Below are 9437 nucleotides of genomic sequence, written 5' to 3'. Positions count from 1 at the left end.
ACATTTTTAATGAGAAAAATAAAAAAAATAATTCATGAAGACGCTTTTAATATTTAAATCACGTCCGAATAGATTTGAATTATAATATTTATTTTCAAATAAATTTTTTTTTTTTCATGATGATTTCAGTGAGTGGGAGACGGATAATAATTTGAGTAAGATATAAATAAGGTGGAGATATTGAAAGTGTATTAACCTCTGACGAGGACAAAGTAACATGACACCTAAGGTAGTAGCGGAAGCTACACGGCTGCAGCCGTTTCCGCAATGTGACAGATGTGATTCTTGTATGCAGGTCCTCTTGGTCCTCATTTTTTTTAAAAGGATATATAGTGTCAATAGAATTAAAACCTGTTTAACTAAAAAAAACCTGCTGAGAATGGACAAAAAATCTCTAACAATTTAATCTTTACAATATTTTTAAAATTCAGTATGAAAAAAAAATAACGTGGGTTTTTTAAAATGTAATTTTGTATTCTGTGATCTAAAAAAATTAATTTAGATATTTTAGTTTGTTTGTTAAATATGGGATTGAATATTTTTTTCTCTAATGTTTATGTTAGAAATGTAGGCCCACCATGTAAGTTTTTTGTCTGTCTATTTTTTTGTTTTTTTTTTTTAAGACTGTAGGGGTTGTCGGGATGCTTCGGGATGTTAATATATGTGACAAAATACAGGATATGTGAAGATGATGATAATGTTCCCACAGAGTGCCGTGTGAAAAGTACCCGGGAAACTAGACACGACAAGTGTGTATACATATTAAAATCAATATGAGATAATAAATGAGGATAAAAAAAAATATTGAGGACAACGGGAAGTTATTAAAATGAATTAATAATAATTATCAAAAATAAAAAAATGTTTATTTTTGTTATTAATATTATTACAATAAAATGAAAACAACTCCTACGTAATCGACAGCAAAAACAACAACAACAAAATCAACCACAAGAACAAGAATAACAACAACAAGAACAAGAGCAACAACAACTAAATTGATCATAAAAGCAAGAACAACAACAACAAGAACAACAACAACAACAACAACAACAACAACAACAACGACAACAACAACAACAACAACAACAACAACAACAACAACAACAACAACAACAACAACAACAACAACAACAACAACAAAATTGACAGCATAAACAATAACAAAAACAAAAACAATACCAACAACAACAACAACAAAAACATTACCAACTATAGCAAAAATAAATTTGACAATAAAAGCAAGAACAACAGCAACAAGAACAAGAACAATGTTAACAATGACAACGAAATTGACAGCATAAACAATATCAAGAACAATACCAACAACACCAACAAAATTGCAAGCATAAATAATAACAAGAACAAAATTGACAACATGAACAATAAAAAGAATATCAAGAACAAGACCAACAACATTAGCAACAAAATTGACATCAGGAACAAGAACAACACCAACGACAAAACTGACACTATAAACAATAATAAGAACATGAGCAACATCAACAAAATTGACAACGTAAACAATAACAAGAACAACATGAACAAGACCAACAACAACAAAATTGGCAACAGAAGTAAGAACAAAACCAACAACAAAATTGACAATATCAACAACAACAAGAACAAGAACAAGAGTAACAATAACGATAAAATTGACAATATGAACAACAACAAGAATAGCAAGAAAAAAATTGTCATCATGAACAATAAAAAAAATAACAAGAACAAGACCAACAACATTAACAACAAAATCGACAACAGGAACAAAAACAACGTCAACATTAATGACAATTACAACAGTGACATCAATATCTACGACAACAGGAACATCAGCAGCAACAATGACAACAACAAAAATTTGAACAACAACAATAAAAATAACAATAATAATATATTTATTTTATTATATTTTGTCGATATTTTATAACCTCTTACCTCTTGAAAAAAAATGACATCAGTCGAACGTCTCGAGGATGTGAGTAGAGTGCATCCTCGTCCTTCGACATCCCAGTGTGGATCGCGTGGTCGTCCAGTGGCATGGTCATGCAAATCCTTCGAGGTGTGCCGGCCAGGATGCGAATAAACCTGTCTCGCTGTCAGGCTTTCTTAAAAGTTAAAACCATGCGCAACAAAGAGAGAAAGAATGACAAAAAAAATTACTAAAGTAAAAAAAAAGTGAGTAAGGACATATATAAGAAGATGAGAAGATGAAAAGAGAACTAAATCTTTGTCGCGTCTGTTATATTGCTTCAGCTTCTTTATATTTCGACTGCATATCCTCTTCTCTTCTCTTGAGGTCCGTCTCAGTTCAGACTCTGTCCTGACTTGTGCGACGATGACCTGTATATGTTATTTTATATATTATACACCGCATCACAATAGATAAAACGACGTGCGAGAATCAGTATGGGTGAATAATAACCCGCGAAAGAATAATATCTGCTTTAAAGTTAAATCCGGGCATAAAACTCGAGATAAAACCGTCACCAGCCACCGTAACAACACTTTCTCTCTCTTTCAGTGACACCTACAAGAGTCGTTCCTCGTGTTCAGATATTATATTATATATGAATGCTAAATTATTACTTGTAATTTTTTTTTTTTTTTATTAACAAACCGTAACGTCATTTTATTTTTCATTTTCGTTTAAACTTTAATTTATTGTCATTGATATTGTTTTTAGACCCTCACTACCAAAAAAAATCCACATGGATTCGAGAGAATTCCCATTGATTCTATGGTGCATCCGACCAGATTTCCGTAAACTCCTAAAAAGTCTCAGGATTATTACCAGCAGTTATCAGGAGAGGAAATTCTTCCCATAGACTATTTTTGATTCTGATATGGGACCCAATGGTTCCTTCATTGAGTTCTATGGATTTATTATGGGCAGAGAAAAAAAATTTCTTCTAATATAACATGGGAATCCATACAATATCTATGGGATTTTATAGGAACCCTTGAGGGTTTTCATATAAGTTTAAATATTTATGATACTAAATCTGGCTGACGTCTAATAATTTTTTGATTTTTATAAAAACGATAAATTATTAAAAAAAAATATTTAGAAAAATTGCACCTGTAGTTTTTTTGACTTTCTACATGTGCAGATTTTTAGCTTATTTTTTTTTTTAAATTTATCGTTTTGAAAAAAAATTCAAAAATCATTAGACGTCGGCTAACTTTCAGTACCATTAAATATTTCTACAAGTAAAATTTTCCGGCAAATTTTTTAGTATAAATATTTATAAATTTATATGGGCTTCCATAGCTTCCTATGGATTCTGGTGTATTTTTGCTAAAGACAGACAGTTTCATAGCAAAAAACAAAATTAGGAAATTATATGAGCCCATGACTCGAGTCGAAAGATAAATAAAAAAAACTTAGGATCTAGTAAAAAAATATATCATGCAGAAAGTCACTCACCACACCGAGGAATATCCAGAGCAGCAGACAATTCTTTCAATTTCTATTACAACAAAAATCAAAATTAATTAATATTTATAAATTTTTTTAATAAAATAATAATTTTAGATGATTATTTTCATTGAATTAAAAAAATATTTACCTCGGCGGAAGTATTTCTGCGCTTCTAGCATCCGGAACCAGCAATAAATTAATTTTACTCCAATTAATCTCTCACTAAAGTTCATTTTCTTCTCGAAGCATTTTTGCACCAACTGAAAATTTCATAAAAATTAAAATTAATTAATAAGAGACAAATAATTAATTTTTAGTTCTGTGTAAAATATTATGATCTTGAAGTTAGAAGACAATTAACAATTTTTAGATTTTTTTTTCAATAAATCAATTCCCACAAATAAAAAAATAAAATATACACATGTAGAAAATTCAAAAAACTATGGGTGCAATATTTTGAAAAATTTTTTTCTTTATAATTTGTCGTGTTTCAAAAAAATCAAAAAATTATTAGACGTCGGCTAACTTGAGTTTCATGAAATATTTCAAACAATTAAAATTTTTTTTTCAAATTTGTGATAATAATCATAAAATTTAAAGTAATTACCCAAACATCAGTGAAGAAAATGATGATGAACAATCATCCGAGCAAGTAAACACTCAAGATATCCAAAACATATTTTAGATATCACATCCCCAGTCATTCGTATTCATTAATAGCAGCAAACAAACTCGATGACTTGTGAAAGCTGTCAAGACATAATTCATTATTTTCATACTTAAAACAATGAGGAAAAGTAAATAAATTATTAAATTTTACCAAGACATAGGGGTTAAATGATTTCCGTTAACTTCTCAACCTGCTTCGGCTTGCACTCGATCTTTTAACGGCGACTTTCATAAGCTATGGCGTTGCCGTCTAGTTTCAGAATTCGAATTATTTTCTCAGCGGCCATTTTCATTGCAAGCAATTGAAGCTTAGTTACAAAAAATCTCTCTTTAGATTTTTAAAAATTTAATAATTTTAAACATTCTTAGATATTTAATTTCTTCTATTCTTGCATTTAAATTTCAACAACGAACCCGGCGCACACTGATAGGAAAAAAGCCAACACTGAATTTAATTAATTTAACAACTCACATTCATTGACACACTTCATTTATTATCTCAGAATAAGTTTTAGTCACTAAATAAGTTATATAAACTAATTCGCGATATAAGAATTGAATATTATAATTATTTCACTGAGATTTATTCGCGAACAACAACGACAGTGATCAGCCCGGACATTGACTGAGCTTTGGGCTTATTCACATGACGTTCCAACCGTCGTCACCGCAGCGCCTTAAGTTTAACGACGCGCTAATAATTTTAAACTTTGAGATTCTGAATGTCAGCGCCGTAATTCCAGAAGTCACCATTAAATTAAAAAAAGAATGATACTGAAGTTAAAATGAGTGTGAATGTAGCAGACCTCAGAAAAATTTTAAATTACAAAAAAATATAGTAAATAATTGATAAAATGGAAATAAAAACAATGATGAGTGTGGATGTAGCAGACATCAAAGAAATTTGAAATTATAAATAAATGGAGTAAATAATTTAAAAAATAAAATTTTTTAAAAATGTACATTTAAAAAATTTTGAATTTAATAAGTGTATTTTTAAAAAATTTAATTTTATGAATTATTTATTTATAATTTTAAATTTGTCTGACGTTTGCTATATTCACACTCGTAAAAAAGCACTTATTAGTTTAAAAATTTTTAAAATGCACATTTTTTTAAATTCCATTTTATTAATTATTTACTCTATTTTGTTGTAATTTAAAATTTTTCTGAGGTCTGCTACATTCACACACTTGCTAACTTCAGTATCATTCATTTTTTAATTTAATGGTGGCTTCGGGAACTACGACGCTGACATTCAGAATCTCAAAGTTTAAAATTATTAGCGCGTCGTTAAACTTAAGGCGCTGCGGTGACGACGGTTGGAACGTCATGTGAATAAGCCCAAAGCTCAGTCAATGTCCGGGCTGATCACTGTCGTTGTTGTTCGCGAATAAATCTCAGTGAAATAATTATAATATTCAATTCTTATATCGCGAATTAGTTTATATAACTTATTTAGTGACTAAAACTTATTCTGAGATAATAAATGAAGTGTGTCAATGAATGTGAGTTGTTAAATTAATTAAATTCAGTGTTGGCTTTTTTCCTATCAGTGTGCGCCGGGTTCGTTGTTGAAATTTAAATGCAAGAATAGAAGAAATTAAATATCTAAGAATGTTTAAAATTATTAAATTTTTAAAAATCTAAAGAGAGATTTTTTGTAACTAAGCTTCAATTGCTTGCAATGAAAATGGCCGCTGAGAAAATAATTCGAATTCTGAAACTAGACGGCAACGCCATAGCTTATGAAAGTCGCCGTTAAAAGATCGAGTGCAAGCCGAAGCAGGTTGAGAAGTTAACGGAAATCATTTAACCCCTATGTCTTGGTAAAAATTAATAATTTAATTACTTTTCCTCATTGTTTTAAGTATGAAGTTAATAAATTATGTCTTGACAGCTTTCACAAGTCATCGAGGTTGTTTGCTGCCATTAATTAATACAAATGACTGGGGATGTGATATCTAAAATATGTTTTGGATATCTTGAGTGTTTACTTGCTCGGATGATTGTTCATCATCGTTTTCTTCACTAATGTTTGGGTAATTAATTCAAATTTTATGTTTATTATCACAAATTTGAAAAAAAAATTTTAATTGTTTGAAATATTTCATGATACTCAAGTTAGCCGACGTCTAATAATTTTTTGATTTTTTTGAAACACGACAAATTATAAAGAAAAAAATTTTTCACAATATTGCACCCATAGTTTTTTGAATTTTCTACATGTGTATATTTTATTTTTTTATTTTTGGGAATTGATTCATTGAAAAAAAAATCTAAAAATTGTTAATTGTTTTCTAACTTCAAGATCATGATATTTTACGCAGGACTAAAAATTAATTATTTGTCTCTTATTAATTAATTTTAATTTTTATGAAATTTTCAGTTGGTGCAAAAATGCTTCGAGAAGAAAATGAACTTTAGTGAGAGATTAATTGGAGTAAAATTAATTTATTGCTGGTTCCGGATGCTGGAAGCGCAGAAATACTTCCGCCGAGGTAAATATTTTTTAATTCAATGGAAATAATCATCTAAAATTCTTATTTTATTTAAAAAAGTTATAAATATTAATTAATTTTGTTTTTTGTTGTAATAGAAATTGAAAGAATTGTCTGCTGCTCTGGATATTTCTCGGTGTGGTGAGTGACTTTCCGCATGATATATTTTTTTTACTAAATCATAAATTTTTTTTATTTATCTTTTGACTCGAGTCGTGGGCTCATAATTTCCTAATTTTGTTTTTTGCTATGAAACTGAAACTGTCCGTCTTTAGCAAAAATTAATTCGCGTGCTAATTACTTCCATCTGAGCTAAGGCTTAATTTCAATCATTCGCTATTACCCGTATTTTAAATACCCCATGAACACAACAAATAATTCATAAGCAGACGTGATTCGGTTTATCTTTTCATAAATTTCGCGATTTCCACCCCATACTTCTCTCAAAAATTATTTTCAAGCTTGTCGCCGTTGGACCATAAATTTATTTTGATCTAGTTTTTTTTTTGCTATAATTATCCAAGAATTCAAGAAGAAAAGTCATTGAGAGAATTTTCGGTACGTATTTCCTTGCTTGTAAGTCATTAGAAAAAATTCAATTTCTTATTGATGACCAGTAATTAATTTTTATATTTATATTTTTCAGTTCATTATTCATTAAAATTGAAAGGAACTGATCAAGTAGTTTAATTATTCTACGAAATAATAATTTTTTAAATAAAAAACATGGATTTTGTCAGCACCAATGATCTTGTTGACCAGTTCTATGTATCGGAAAATTACAATGTCATTGAGGTATATATTCTTTTAATTAAAATGAGTTCAATAATTAGTTTTATAATTTTTAACCACCGTCACATAACTTGCGCAAGATGTTACTAACTATTCTATTATAATTATATAAATTTGAATAAATTAATTATCATATTGCAGGCATCGGCTGATGGAATTATTTAAGATCAATCATTGGAGATAAAAATAAATTTTTTTTATCGAGTGTCATTTGTTAGAGGAACAGATCGTGCTCTTGGTAAGACATTTAAAATTTTTTAAGTCCAGAATTAGCTTCATAGTTCACAATAATGCCGTTTGTTATGAGCGGAAGCTGAATCGTAACTAAAATTATTTTCGGTTCTCAAGTATTCGAAGGTAACTTTTTATTTAAATTTTTTCAGGATATTTATTAGCTGAAGCGAAATATCAATCAGTTGACTGAAAAATAATACATATGATTATCATACATCTTGGGCCGCTGGTTTTTGCTGTTGGAAGCAGAGAAAAACGTCCGCCAAGGTGAGTTATTTGTTTTCACAAAAAAAAAAAAAAACTAGTGGCTTATATGAGAAAATTTTAAAATGAATCAACACATCTATTAGTTTATTTAATTTTAATTTTTTATTTTCACAGTAATTGAAAGAATTGTCTGCTGCTCTGGATATTTCTTGGTGTGGTGAGTGATTTTTCGCATGGATATTTTTTTTGTAAATGAAATACTATTATTGATGTTGATTTTGCCTTCAGACTCGAGTCAAAACAGTGGGCTCACGTTTATCGTTGACTATTTATTGTTTTTCATTGCAGTAGAACCATAGAATCGTTCAAAAATTTCTTCTCGATATTAAATTAGGATAATATTTCGAAATCGTGTCATTGGCAACTTTGCTTGTATAGTGATAGAAATTGATCCGTAAAAAAAATTAATAAAATTTAATTTTTTCGTACTTTTCTCTTTATTAGAAGCAAATAATTATTTTGCGCACTATTAAGTCCAACTTATCTCCATAGGCTGTATTTATTTTATATATTAATTAGGATGAAATATTTTGACAAGCTTAAGGGGGATCACTACACGGAAAAAAAGTAGCCGCTGCAACAGGACAAAATCCTGTTGCAGCATCAGGATTTTTCCTGTAGAATCAATAGGATAAGGAACAAGTTTCATGTATTAATTTTTTTGTCCGTATACTGAAATTTCAAATTTTGAAAAAATAAATTAAAAATTTGGAAAAAAATTCAAATTTTAAAATTAATATTTTTTTTCGAACTTAATTTTGTTTTTTCAAAATTTGAATTCTCGTTCAAAATTTGAATTTTTTTTCCAAATTTTGAACATAAAAAAAAATGATTGACAATAATTGTAGTTCAACTTGTAATTATTTATGTTATGTTCAATAACTAATGTCGTTTCAATAAGTAAAATTATGATTTTAATGTTTAAACTGCTATAATTAACAGGTAATCGTTGAAATATACTGATTGACTATTTAAAATTACTATTTCAACCTTAAAAAACTACCAGACATTTGTCAAAAAAATACATCTGTTATTAATTTCTTACGTTCTACTCCATAATATTTACTGATATTCGGTCTAGGCGCGCTGTTGATGAGAATCTGAGTATTATTTACTAATATTTTTTTTCCGTGAATTTTTATTATACTGATAAAAAAAATTGATGCATGAAACTTGTTCCTTATATTATCGATTCCACAGTAAAAATCCTGCCGCTGCAACAGGATTTTGTCCTGTTGCTGTAACATAAAAAAGTCTGTCACTGCAGCGGGATTTTGTCCTGTTGCTCCCACAAGACTGCGTCCTGTTGCAGCGCCTATATTTTTTTTGTGTAGTGTGAAATTAATACTTCATTTTAGTTAATGAAAAAGTATAAAATATAACTGCATAAAATAAAAAAAAATAACCATTTACATCATCATTTTATTTTGTTATCGTTTATTATTTAAATTTTTGCAATGGAAGGTGTGAAATCACCATTTTCGAGCTCAAGAGCTCAAAGTAGCCTTAAGTTTTAGGGCTGGCCTAGGGTCAGGCGGTTTTCAGATTTT

General features: G+C 29.0%; 2 long non-coding RNA genes across 2 annotated transcripts; one reads left to right on the top strand and one right to left on the bottom strand.

Moving 5' to 3' along the window:
- Positions 1-3186: 3186 nt before the first annotated feature.
- On the bottom strand, positions 3187-4543 carry LOC130673594 (uncharacterized). The gene is made up of 4 exons (XR_008990914.1): positions 4245-4543; positions 4032-4173; positions 3573-3684; positions 3187-3473 (listed from the first exon to the last, which is right to left on the bottom strand). It is a non-coding gene; the product is annotated as an uncharacterized LOC130673594 (long non-coding RNA).
- Positions 4544-5998: 1455 nt separating this feature from the next.
- Positions 5999-6815, top strand: LOC130674004 (uncharacterized). The gene is made up of 3 exons (XR_008990955.1): positions 5999-6135; positions 6483-6594; positions 6693-6815. It is a non-coding gene; the product is annotated as an uncharacterized LOC130674004 (long non-coding RNA).
- Positions 6816-9437: the final 2622 nt, after the last annotated feature.

This window comes from Microplitis mediator, chromosome 8 (genome assembly GCF_029852145.1).
Source record: "Microplitis mediator isolate UGA2020A chromosome 8, iyMicMedi2.1, whole genome shotgun sequence".
Classification (NCBI taxonomy): domain Eukaryota; kingdom Metazoa; phylum Arthropoda; class Insecta; order Hymenoptera; family Braconidae; genus Microplitis; species Microplitis mediator.
This window is presented reverse-complemented; position numbering and strand designations above follow the sequence as displayed.